This window comes from Chrysochloris asiatica, unplaced genomic scaffold (assembly GCF_000296735.1).
Source record: "Chrysochloris asiatica unplaced genomic scaffold, ChrAsi1.0 scaffold00023, whole genome shotgun sequence".
Classification (NCBI taxonomy): Eukaryota; Metazoa; Chordata; class Mammalia; order Afrosoricida; family Chrysochloridae; genus Chrysochloris; species Chrysochloris asiatica.
In genome coordinates this window covers 14299453-14313187 of record NW_006408541.1, presented here as the reverse complement: position 1 = coordinate 14313187, position 13735 = coordinate 14299453, and the positions used below count along the sequence as shown (strand labels likewise).

At 46.9% G+C, this 13735-nt stretch overlaps 1 protein-coding gene across 1 annotated transcript in view; it reads right to left on the bottom strand.

Annotated features, from left to right (window-relative positions):
- PREX1 (phosphatidylinositol-3,4,5-trisphosphate-dependent Rac exchange factor 1) overlaps positions 1 to 13735 on the bottom strand; it is a 353334-nt gene that overhangs the window by 207903 nt on the left and 131696 nt on the right. The gene's annotated exons all lie outside the window — the stretch shown is intronic.

The following is a 13735-nucleotide window of genomic DNA, read 5'->3' as shown; positions in this document are numbered from 1 at the left end:
GCAGTTCGAAACTACCAGCTGTTCCACAGGAGAAAGATGAGGCTTTCTGCTCCTGTAAAGATTTACAGCCTCAGAAACCCTGTACAGGGTCGCTAAGAGTCAGAACCGACTCCAAGGCACATATCAATAACGTAAGGAGTACTGGTGTGGAACTGTAGGTTAATAATGCCCTGGACTGCAAGGTCAGTTTGAACCTCAGGTCGGTGGTTCAAGCTCACAACAAACGCTATACAGGGTGGATATGAGTCAGAACCAACTCGAGGGGACTTAACAGCAACAACATAGGGCTTTTTAAGTGAGGATTCAATGGGTTAATTGTATGAAACTCTTTCATACAGTACCTGACACATTGTAATCCTCACTGCCATTGTAGTAACTGAGGTAATCCTCACTGTTGTTGCTGTGTGCCCTCAAATCAGTTTCAACTCTTGGCAACCTTACAAGACAAAGTAGAACTGTCCCCTAGGGTTTCCGAGGCTGTAACATGTGTGGGCTTAGATCATTAGGTCTTTTCTCCCGAGGATCAATGGGAGAGTTTGAATCACCAACCTTTGGGTCAGCAGGCAACGGTGCCATCCGAATTCATTAATGTAAAATGACAAATACGTAGACCGTTTAACTGGGAAATTTCATTCTCAGGACTGTGTAACCTTACCAGTGTGAAGTGACCTATGGTGTCTGATGCACTGTCATCTGTAAAGATAAAAGATGGAAGTAACTTCAGTGTCCCACTCGAAGGGGACTGTTTTAAAAACCACAGAGTATCCATCCAATGGATTCTATGCAGCTGTTGTTTTTGAAATGAGCAGCTCTGTGGACTATTATGTACCACAGAGATCTGCGGAACAGTCTCTAGACAGAGAGGTAGGAAAGATGTCCAGTATGTGTGCCATGTGTGTTACACACCATGTGTGTAACAGAAGGAAGTACAGATATTATGTCCAGATTAGAGAGGCCCATCAGAAACAAAACAGGTCAGTGGCCAGAGGAAGAAACTGGAAAGGCAGAGTGAGTGGGGAAAAGTGGGGGGGACACACCTGACTTTTCACTCTGTACTGTTGTGTGATGTTTTGTTACGTAGTATCAAGTCTATTTTGATGCACAGCAACCTCATGTGACAAAGCAGAACTACCCCATAAGGGAGTCCTGGGGTGGCGCTGTGGTTAATGCGCTGGACTGCAAAGTCGTTTGAACCACAAGGTCAGCAGTTCAAGTTCATCAGCCGCTCCTCGGAAACCCTATACAAGGTCTCTATGGGTCGGAACCAACTCGAAGACACTTAGCATCAACAAAAACAGTCTTTACAGAAGCAGATTAGCAGCTATTTCTCCTGTGGAGCAACTGGGGGATTTGAACTGTCAATCTTTCAGCTAGCAGTCAAGGTTTTCATTTGAAGCCTGGGAAAGATTGTTGCCGGGTTCCACTAAGTCAATTCGGACTCACAGCGCCACACTCTGTCCTCTGGGACAGAGTAGAACTGCCCCACAGGGTTTCCTAGGCTGCCTGCCATCTCTACAAGAACAGATCACAGGGCCTTCTCCCATGGAGCAGCTGCTGGGTTTGAACCTCTGATCTTTCAGTTAGCAGTCAAGAACTTAACCATTGCATGACCAGAGCTCCTTTGGGAATATGTATATAAATACATATTAATATATATTTTATATACATAGCTATGTAGTCTTATATCATTTTATATATAATACTTTTTCAATCAATGTAAAAAAAAAAAACATAAAACAGCACCTTCACATAAAAGTCAAAACCAGACAAACCTAATCCCTGACAATGGAAATCAGAACAGTGGTTACTTCCTGGGGAGCCCCCTGGAGTACTGGTGATATTTACTATCTGATCTAAGGGGTGGTGTCACAGACGTGCCTATAACATGTAAAGACTGTGAGGTCACAGACGTGCCTAAAACATGTAAATGCTGTGAGGTCACAGACGTGCCTATAACGTGTAAATGCCGTGGTGTCACAGACATGTCTATAACATGTAAATGCTGTGAGGTCACAGACGTACCTATAACATGTAAATGCCATGGTGTCACAGACATGTCTATAACATGTAAAGGTCATGGTGTCGCAGGTGTGCCTATAACATGTAATGGCCATGGTGTTATGGACATATCTATAACATGTAAAGGCCTGAGGTCACAGATGTGCCTATAACATGTAAAGGTCGTGGTGTCACAGGTGTGTCTATAACATGTAAGTGCTGTGGTGTCACCGACATGCCTATAACATGTAAAGGCTGTGGTGTCATGGTCATGGCTATAACATGTGAATGCCATGGTGTCACCAACGTGCCTATAACATGTGAAAGCCATGACGTCACAGACGTACCTATAACATGTGAAAGCCATGGTGTCACCGATGTGCCTATAACATGTGAAAGCCATGGTGTCGCAGACATGCCTATAACATGTGAAAGCCATGACGTCACAGGCATACCTATAACATGTGAAAGCCGTGGTGTCGCCGATGTGCCTAAACATGTGAAAGCCATGGTGCCACAGACATACCTATAACATGTAAAAGCCATGCACTTACTGTTGTGCTTTTCATGTGTCATTAGACAGAAACCAAAATACCAAAAAAGCTAAATCTAAAGAAATTTAACTGGGGGAAAAAAAAGATTTGGCCATGGTGAGCTGGGGGGTAGTAAAAGTGCTGCAAATTCCCAAAGGGAGCCAATTCTATCACCTCCCTCCCCCACATTCCCAGAGGGAGCTCTGCGCTTGGGGCCCTGGGAGGGGGGCCAAGCTGGGGTCGAGTCCTCCTTCTCCCCCAGAAAGAAGCCAAATGAGAATCAAGCTGGTCTTTGTGGTTGGGTCCAGCAGAGTAGGACAAAGGGCCAAATGACGGGTCCCTACTCCCCCCACTCCTCCCAGGACACTGAAGTCCATTCATGTTGGAGGCTGGCCATTTCCCCAGGGTTGCAGCCGCCCATCTCTCCTGAGCCAGGAACAATACCCCCTTTTACCACCCCTCTTGTCTCTACTTCCGCATTTAATTGCAAGTTCATGGGTATTAAAGTGGCCCATACAGCTGACCTAGCTCTAGCTCCCCACACACCCCTCCCCACCCCCCAAAAAACCCGAGGCCCACAGCAGGTCTCTGTTCATTGCCCCCAAGTGAGCTTGCTCTTTCTCAATGATATTTGCCAGAGAGAAAAGAGAACGCAGCCCCCCATGTCCCCCTCTCCTTGTCGCCTTCCTCAAACAACTCTGTTCTCACCCAGAAAGTGCAGCCTCCCAGTCAAGCTGCTCTTGGCTCTGGAAAGGGACGCCAGGCCCTGGAATAGCATCTTCTGTTCCAGCCTGCCCAGCCTCTCGCAAGCTCACCAGACACCATGCGAAGCCTTGAAGAAACTGAGGCCCTGAGAGGGTCGGTGGCAGACCTGACCAGTCCAGTGCGAAAAGTACTGACATCCCACACCAGCTGAGCTCTCTTCTCATGCTTTTCCCTAAGCCACGCTTTGACCCTTATTCCCTTCTCACAACTCCAAGAACCCTCAGCTCATCTGCTGACATTGGAAAGAGGTCATAAAAGCCAACCTCGGGCCCTTCATATGAATGGGGACAAAAGTTCCACTTTTGCCCTTGTTTGTGCTGTTTGTTTTGCCTGAGTGGCCTTCTCCAAGCTAGAATCATGGATCCAGAAAGTCCACCTCCCCCAGGAAGTCTTCCAGGCTTTTTCCTCCGCAAAGCCTCACCTCCCACATCCCCGGACACTGACTGAAGCCTAGTCCAGCTTCAGGAATTTCTTAAATGGCTTTCTTCCTTTCCATGCCAGCCCTGTTATAAGCTGTCACTATCCCTTACACACCACTGGTGGTGGTGGTGGTGATGCACCGTGGAGTTGGTTCCGACTCACAGTGACCCTGTATAGGGTTTCCGAGGCTATAAATCTTTACGGGAGCAGAAAGCTTCATCTTTCTCCTGTGGAACTGCTGGTAGTTTCAAACTGCTGACCGTGATGATTAGCAGCCTGACTCATAACTACTATTTGATACCAGAGCTCCTTTTAGCCCAGCCCAATACACACTCGATGGACTGAAGCATGGCAACGGTGGTGAGGTTGCCCCAGGATCGGGCAGTGTTTCATTCTGCTGTGCATAAGGTCACTATGGGTCGGTACTGACTCGATGGCACCTAACAACAACTATACACACCACCTGAGCCTTCCCTTTTCGCAGGGAGCACCTCTTCTGTGCTTAATGCCCACCCCCTGTGGCTGATCACTTCATCAGAAAGTACTGGTTCTGCCTCCCCTCACCCCACCCCAAGCCCATTATTTCCCTCACCTCACTGCCTTCACCCCTCCTTCTCAGCCCCTACAGCTCCCTAAATGCATCAAAGTCTCTCCCATCTCCCAGCCTTTGCACTTGGCGGTTCCCTGGAGCTCTGCTCCCAATTCATCACATATCCTGTTCCTGCTGCCCACTATTTCTGGCTTCCTTCCAATGTCACCTCTTTCAATCACTGTAGACCACCCACACCCCCTTTGTTTCCTTCATTGGTGGTGGTGGTGTTAAGTGCCATGGAGTCGGTTCCAACCCATAGTGACCCTGTACAGGGTTTCCCACCTTGAGGTTCAAATTGACATAACAGCCCAGAGCATTATCCTGCAGCACCGCACCAGGACACCTTGTTTCCTTCCTTGTTGTTGTTAAAAGTGCCGTCGAGTCAATTCCAACCCATAGCGACCATGTATAGGGTTTCCAAGGAGCAGCTAGTGAGCTTGAACCACCAACTTTGCAGTTCAAACGGCTTTGCAGTCTAGCGTATTAACCCACAGAGCCACACCAGGACTTCCTTCCTAGCATGTATTAAAATCTGAAATGATTCTGCTTGTCATATACTTGTTCATTTGTCCACATCAGCTCTAGAAGAACAGGGATTTGTGTCCAGAGACATTGATCTATGCATGGATAAATTGTTGAACGAATGCATGCTTCATTTTTCACCAAAAAAAATTAAAAAGCAAATAAATAAATGTAAATCATCTGGGAAGTACTGTTAAAAGCAGATTTAAATGCACTGGCGCTGAGGCTGCCAGTCCCTGGACTAACCTAAGAGGAAACCAACGTCATCAAATCGTACACACAGGAATAGTTGGATTGGTGTATATTTTCTCAATGACAGCAAAACAGAAAATAAACTGAATTTATCTATATATTGTTGTGGTTAAATGCTGTAAAGTCAGTTGCGACTCAGAGCGAATCTGTATAGAGTTTCCAAGGAGTCACTGATAGGTAGATTACTATATCCCTCGGAGGATTACAGTAAGCACCCCATAAGATCACACACTAAAGGTCTTAGAACAGGTCTAACTTTTATTTTTTTAAGTTTGTTGTCAAGTCAGTTTTGACTCAGACACCTTGTGTGTGTCAGAGTCAAACTGTGCTCTAGAGGGCTTTCAAAGGCTGATTTTTCTGAAGTAAATCCCCAGACCTCCCTTATGGGGTACCTGTACGTGGACTCCAAAGACCCTCCTATCTTTTCGTTAGCAGCTGAGTGTATTAACCATGTGCACCTCCAACGGGGCAGCTCATAATCAGGAAAACTGGAAAATTATTAAGATTGACTGATACATCACCGCCAGTGAGTCTTGCATGGAAACTATGTACATCAGGAAATGAACATTCCCCTCATTCAATCCCCTTCTTTCAGCCTTTCTGGGCAGACGACATCAAAGACGTAATTCTCAGAGGCCTGGCTTGCAGGACAAGCTTGAAGGAGAGGAGGTCACTTCAGGGCCCGTCTGAGCCCTACCCCTTATCAGTCATCAACTCAAAGGCCAGTGAAGCTCTTAAAATTGTCCTTTAAAGGAGTCTGTGCTAGACAAAGTAGATCCCTCAGCAGGTAAGAGCCACAGCCAGCGTTTCAGCTTCATGAAAACTGGCTATTTGCTCAGAATCCAGTCCATATCCTGAAACCGACCACATCTTTCTCCTTCCACCTTCCACCTGGGAAGAAAAGTCTAGCAATCTGCTAGACAGCCCGGAGAGCCTGATGGGGAAGCGCCAGCGTGTCTAGTGGGGTCAGTATGCGTCAGGTACCCAACAACAACAACCAGCTTCAAAGCACTGAGCACATGCAGAATTTTCCTTCTTTGTTACTGGTTTCTCGCTCATATCCCGATCTCAAAAGTCAGTTTTACATAAGATTTTTTTATGTTTGATTCACTACTGTTTCCCTAGTGTCTCACACACTGTTGTTTGTTGTTAAATGCCATCCAGTCAGTTCCGACTCATATCGACCCTGCAAAGGGTTTCCGAGGAACAACTGGTGGGTTTGAACTGCCGACCTTGTGGTTCACAGTCCAGTTTCCCACACATATTAGGACCTTCATCAGTATTTGCTGACAATGAGAAGACCACAAACGCTTCCTTGAGTTTAAAGCCAGTCTAACACATCATGCAAACCTCCCCTTTCTTTCCAAGGGCTCTGAAGAAGACAGGAGGTTCCAGGACTTTGTAACAGGATAACCAACCCAGGCAAGGGGTGAGAAATTGGCTGCACCAAGGAAGGCTTTTCTGATGAAGTGCTTTATACCCTCATTGCAAACCACAAGGTTGGCAGTTCAAACCCACCAGCTGTTCCTCTGAACCAACTCAATGGCACTTAACAACTCCAGGTTGTGGGCCCTGGACCAGTAGCATAAGTAGGCCTGGGAGTTGTTCAAATTAGAGCACTGCAGACCCCACACCAGACCCACTGGTCCAAAACCTGCATTTCAACTAAGTGGTCCACAAAAATCCAAGCCAAATCCACTACCCACCACTGTGATCCTGACTCATAATGACTCTGAGAGGGTTTCTGAGGCTGTAAACCTTCACTGGAGCAGAAAGCCTCATCTTTCTTCCAAGGTGGGTTTGAACTGCTGACCTTGCAGTTAGCAGTGCTTATCCTACGTGTACAGTGAAATCGGAGACACTCTGAATCACATTCAGGATGAGTAGGCAGTAACCTACATGGTGGCTCAGGACATCCCCAGGAACGGAAAGGCTTAGGACAAGCCTGTGACACACCACTCTTGCAGAATGTCCCTTCTTAAAAGCCAGAGCCAGAAAAGCGTTGAGGCCCATGCAGAGACCCTCAGGCATCCTGCCTCCCTCAGGGCTGAAATAGGATCCAAGAAACCCAGAGCTGGCATATGTGGGTGGGGGAGGGAGAACAGGGATATGAACCCGACAGATTTGTACGGCAGACTCACCATCTGGAGCCCCTTTGTAACATCGGGGACAGGGAGGGAGGCAAGCGAGAAGGAGGCGCTCATGAAACACAAGGCGAGGGGATAAGGAAGGTGTGTGCAGAGAGAGGCATGGAGGGCCCCTGTCACCAGTAAACCTACTTCCCCACTCAACTTCCCCGACAGCAACATACAAAGTCACTGGTCCCAAAAATAAATTAGGGTTCAAGTGAAATTAACCCTTTCTGTGGCCTCCTGAAAGTCAAGTCCTGATACACGTGAACTAAAACCTCATTCATAACTACAATAATGAACATGTGACCCATGTCTGACCTATCAGAGCTCTGCTCTCCCTGTTGTTGTTGTTATGTGCCATTGAGTTCATTCCAACTCATAGCAACCATGATTAGGGCTCTCGCGGGTGGCTGGTGGGTTTGAACTGCCAACCTTGTCTGCAAGTACAGTTTGAACTGCAATTTGTTGTTGTTGTTGTTGTTAAGTCAGTCCGACCCATAGTGACCCTGGGGATTTCCGAGGAGCAACTGGTGAGCTGAACCACTGAACTTGCAGTTCAAAAGGACTCCTTGTCATTAGCAGTCCAGTGCTTATCCTACAGCACCATGCCAGGGTCTAATTAATGTTTCAGCCTAGTTAAAACCACCACTAGTTTTCTCCCCCTTGTACTGCTTTTAATATTTCATGTATTCCTGGTTCGAATCCTGAGTTAATGTTCCAGAACCCTTCTTCACACACTTTTTAGGGAGGCCCGTTTGGTTGTGGACATCCCTATAATATTTATTAATCAAAATATATTATTTCTTGGACTCTTACCTCTTCTCATAACTTTTGATGCCATCCTTCTTATGGTTCTGTGCTATGGAGTCAGTTCCGACTCATAGCAACCCTGCATAGGTTTTCCGAGGCTGTAACTCTTTACAGGAGCAGAAAGCCTCTTTCTCCCACAGAACAGCTGGTAGTTTCAAACTCCTGACCTTGAGGTTAGTAGCCCAACTCATAAGCACTACGCAACCACTACTATTCTCTCCCTTTCTCCTTTATCTCAAATCAGTCTCCAAATATCCTTTGGTTTTTTTTATTTATTAAAACTTGGCAAGTGAGACTAGCTTACTACGTCTGTAGAACTAGATAGTTTGTATTCCATAGGATTCCTTTCTGGTAGGTTCTAAAATGGTTTCAGCCCAAAGGAAGGTAGCCAGATAAGCTTTCCATGTGAAGCCTATCTTAAGTCTGGATGGGCAATATATAAGTTCATGGTTGACTACATGACCTAAGGGTCAGGCCAGAGAGCACCTGGATCCAGCTATGCCTGAAGCTATTCCTCCTCTACCAAGTAAAGCCACAGTCTTTTTTTTTTTTTTTAAGACCATTTGGGCTACAGTTTCAGTCATTTACAATCCAAAGAGTACTAAGTACATCTGTTTAAAGCGCTTGCCACCCTGTGGTGTAAATGCATTAGTGTTGTGTGTCAAAGGTCAGTGTCTCCCTTAGGCTGAAGGACACACAGATGGTTTGATTTTTATGTGTCCCTGATGCCTGAAGAAGAACTGGTATGAAATATAATCTCAGGAGATATGTGGCAATGAATGGATAGCCCTTCCTTCATTCAACAAATATTTACTGAGCAACTACTGGGGTTCTGGTGTGGCACTGTGGGTTACTGCACTAGACTGCAAGTACAGTTTGAACTGCAAGGTCAACCGTTCCAGCTCACCAGCCGCTTCTCAGAAACCCTATAAAGGGTTACTATGGGTCAGAACCGACTTGACGGCACTTAACAACAACAACTATGTGCCAGACACTGCCTTAGGTGTGAGGACATAGCAGGGGACAGGGAAGATAACAATCACTGCCCTCCAGCAGTTGAAATTCTAGTGAGGAAAAGGATAGATAATAATCATACAAGTGAGTAAAATGCAAGGCGACAGAGAAGGGAAGATGCAGTTCTTAGATGAGGAGGAAATGGAAGACCGTGCTGAGAAAGTGAGATATCAGAGCGGAAACCTGGAGAGACCTGCGTGGGTACCTGGGAAGAGTTCCAGACCAAAGGAGCAGCCAAGTGCAAAGGTCCTGCGGCAGGAGTGTGTAGGCATGTTAGGAGATGAAATCAGAGAGGCGGGCACAGGGGGCAGACCCTGCGGGACCTTAAAGGTCATTGTCAGGACCTCGGTGTGAGATGGGAGGCACAGGGGGATTTTGAACAGAGGAGGGATGTAACCTGGCTTACACAGGTGCATGGGGAGAACCAGCTGTCAGAGGGTAAGGGAAGGGACCAGGGAGAAGACATCTGCAACGCTCCCAGTGGAGAGGATGGTGACTACAATGTTGTTGTTGTTGAGTGCCGTCGAGTCAGTTTCAACCCATAGTAACCCTGTATAGAGTCTCCAAGAAGCAGCTGGTGAGCTTGAACTGCCAACCTTGCAGTTCAAATGGCTTTGCAGTCTGGCGCATAAACCCACAGCACCACCCCAGGACTCCGGTGATTACAATGGAGGAGTGAAAAGTAACCAGCAGAATTTCCGGATGGTTTGGAAGTAGATATATGAGCAAGAACAGAGTCAAGATGGCGCCAAGATTGTGCTTGAGCAGTCTCGGATGGAAGGGCCACTCAGTGAGGCAAGGGCTATGAGAGGGGTCTTCTGGAGACGTGGTAACAACAGTCCAGGGTGTGTCCAGCCATCATCTGAAAACAGGCGCCTGGTGAAAGGGAGAGGTCAATGCGTGAACCATAAATTTGAGATGTGTCCACAAAGTCACTGAACAGGATGAGCTCAACCCTAGAAAGACTTTAAAATGGCAGAAGGAGTTAGAGAGGGAATCACCTTTGTCCTTTGTCACTGGGTTCTCAATCCACTCTCCACAGAGAACCTGGTTTATGTGCTGCGGGGAGCTGACTAGAAACAGCAACAAGGACACCAGCTTCTCCTTCTAGAATGGCATGCTGTTGACAAAGCAGTTTGCTCCTGAGAGGTATATAGGGCAGGAATTAACACTCTCTGCCTCACCTCATCACCCAGATGAGAAACTGAGGCTCAGAGAGAAATGAAGCTGAAGCAAGATGACCCCAAGGCTGACTCAGAAAATAGAACCACCTGAGCCCTGAGCTGTAGGCACCGCTCATTCTCTGCCAAACACAGCTTTCCATGAGCAGAAATACGGAGATCCCAACCTTGCGCGGCTGTCAGCACAGAAGACGTGACAAAACTGACACATGGGGAGGGGGCTGAGAACGTGTCTTGGCCCAAAACGTCGTGGTGACTGGCAGGCGAAGAAATATGGCACAGAACTAGGACTCAACAGAGGCACCAGCACAGACTCAGGAGGTGGTCCTTAGAGTCTCGCTGTCCCCTGCTTTACTGGCCATGGCTGCCCGCTCTCCAGAATTACGACAAGTGGGAATGAGTAACTAGCCACCAGCTCAAGCGGGCTTTAGACACCCAGAGACCTGAGTTCCAATCCCAGCTCTGGCACCTACAGACACTGAAGTTTTGAACAAGTTGCAGCACCTCATAAAGTCTCCATTTCCTGGTTGGTAAGATGGGAAACAAGTACAGAAACACTTAGGTCATCGTTGTGCTCCTAGCAGTAAATTTTTTTTTATTTTCTTATTTTTTATTGTGAATTACGTGGTAGTTTACATGGGAGAACATTAGCTTTATATTCATCCTATTGTATTTCGTTTCATTGCAATGATTACAATCCCATCTATGCATCATCAAACAACCAAAAGGTACACCCCACAAGCCTGACCCACAGCCATCAGCACACAGACCCTCTCCCTCCCTGAGTCGAGTCCTCAGCAGCCCCATCTCCCCACGTCATCATCTCTGCCTCCATCTCTGGCGTCACTGCTTCTCTGGATAGGGTCCCACACTCCACTCGTCTCCCTTGATGGTCCCAACGTCCTCCACTCCTGGACCCTAGCAGTAATTTTTGTTGAGCTCTATGTGCCAGGCAGTTCTGGACCAGAGTTCCACAATCTCGGCAGTTGGGAATACCCCCTCCCCAAATGGCAAATGGTGAAGGAGTCTTGGTGGTGCAATACTTAAGTGTTGAACCTAAAGGTTGGTGCTTCAAAGCACCTATGGAACCCCTATGGAAAACCCTGTCACATGGGGTCACTATGAATTAGAATCAACTCGGGACATACAACACACAATTGGCCTGTGCATTGTAGAATGTTTAGCAGCATCCCTGGCCTCTACCTACTAGATACTAATAATGCCTTCCTCCCTAGTTGTGACATTACCCAATGTCCCCTGGGAGTCAATCTGCCCTCCATTTAGAACCACTGGTCTAGACATTTTACATCTATGTCCACTAGAATATGGCTGCATGAGAGAAGGGATCTTTGTCCATTTTATCCACTGATACACCCTCCATACCTAGAACAATACCTGACCCAGAGTGGTGTGCGGTCGAGTCAGTTCGGATATATAGCAACCCTGTATAGGGTTCCCAAGGCTGTAAACCTTTATGGGAGCAGAAAGCCTCATCGTTCTCTCATGGAGCGGCTGGTAGATTTGAACTGCTGACCTTTCAGTTAGCAGTCCAACACATAACTACTATGCTATCAGGGCTCCTGTGGCCCACAGTAGATGTCCAATAAATATTTGTGGAATTACGACTTCCTTTATTCACTTACTCTTCACAACAATTCTCTGATCCCCATTTTACAGATGAGGAAACAGAGGCACAAACATGTCCAAAGTCACACAACTGGCAAGTGGCAGGGCCCAGACTTAAACCTAAGGGGCCCGGTTTCAGAATCTGGATCTGCTAGCCCAGATTCTGGCATCTGGTGTGGCACTGTAGGATCAGCACTGGACTGCTAGCCACAAGGTCGACAGTTCAAATCTACCAGCCACTCTTCTGAAACACTATATTGGGTGGTTATGCATTGGAACAAATTCAGTGACAATTAACACCAATAACCCTACTATCTGATTCTTAAAGGATTATGGGGAGGCTTATACAACCCAACACCAAAAAGTTCAAGGAAAACTGGAATTACAAGACAATGGAATTTTTTCACGAACATTTTGAAGCCCCCTCGTATAGGTCTGACACATAGTGGGTACTCTCAGGATGGTCATCTTTGCTATTTTTCTTAAACTCCACATGCAATTCATTACTATTAATAGTCATTGTTAAGTGCCGTCCAGTTGTTCCCAACTTGTAGTAACCCTGTGCAGGGTCTTCGAGGAGCAGTTTAAGGGTTTGAACCACCAATCTTGCAGTTAGCAGTTCAGTGCTTATCCTGCAATGTCGCAGTTGTTGTTATTAAGTACTATTGAGTCAGTTCTGACTCACAGAGACCCTATATAGGCTTTCCAAGGAGCGACTAGAGGGTTTGAACTGCTGACCTTACGGTTAGCAATCCAGTACTTATCCTACAACGCCACAGTAGTAGCTAACGTCTATCACACTAAACACGCTAAACCACACTGAACATGATTCATGCATCAAGGTTCATTTCAGATTGACAGTGATCCTCAAAGAAAGGTACTATTCCTACTACAATTCCCCCTTTACTGAGCAAGGCACTGAGGATCCAAGGGGGGGGGTGACTTGGCCCAGGACACAGACAAAACAAAGAGGGGCAGGCCAAAACGAAAACGTAATAAACCAGAGACTCTCACTCTGGGCCTTCAGCCTGCCACATGACCAGCATTCACTGAACCTCTTCAGTTCAGCACAGATGATCCCACGGATAAAGTGGACCCCACGCAGCTCCAGCACCAGGCTGAATATGGTGCAGGCTCAGGGGAAAGACAGACCAGACGGCTGGGAGTGGGGAAGGGAGGGCAGCAGAAATAGCTTCCAGAGGCAGTATTCTGAGTAAGGGGGAAAGCCCAAAGGGATTCAAAACTGGCGGAATGGTCACAGAAGGACCGACCAAGGAAGAAACATCTGAGCAGAAGAAAGGCTGGGCAAAGTAGGCCCGGGCAAAGAGAACTGGTAAATGTGCAAGACTTGGAGGTAGAACCATGCTTGGTGTTATGGGGGAACAGCAAGGAGGAAGATGTGGTAGGGAAAAGGAGTCCAGACAGAGACAGAGAGGTGGCTACGGAGCCAGAGCAGCCTGTCTTGACACACACATAATATAATGAAGTGACCCTTTATGCTTCCAACTCCAGAGGGCCCAGGAGGTATCCTATACCTGCTGCTACCCCTGCCCAAGCACAGGTGTACCACACCACAGGTGCGCAGGGAATCCAGCGGCCCTTCCCTCAAACCTCAGCATTTTGAAGGCTTAAAGAAGCCAATACCTATCCTTTTTTTTATTACTTTACCTTAATTGGACAATGGAGTCCTGGTGTGGAGCTGTGGGGTTAATGCATTGGACTGCAAAGTTGGTTTGAACTGCAAAGTTGGTTGTTCAACCTTGCCAGTCACTCCTTGGAAACCCTATACATGGGTTGGAACCAACTCAATGGCACTTAACAACAACAACAACAACAACAAATTGAACATTAATGCACTAATTATGACTAGTGAAGCAAAGCAAAAAAAAA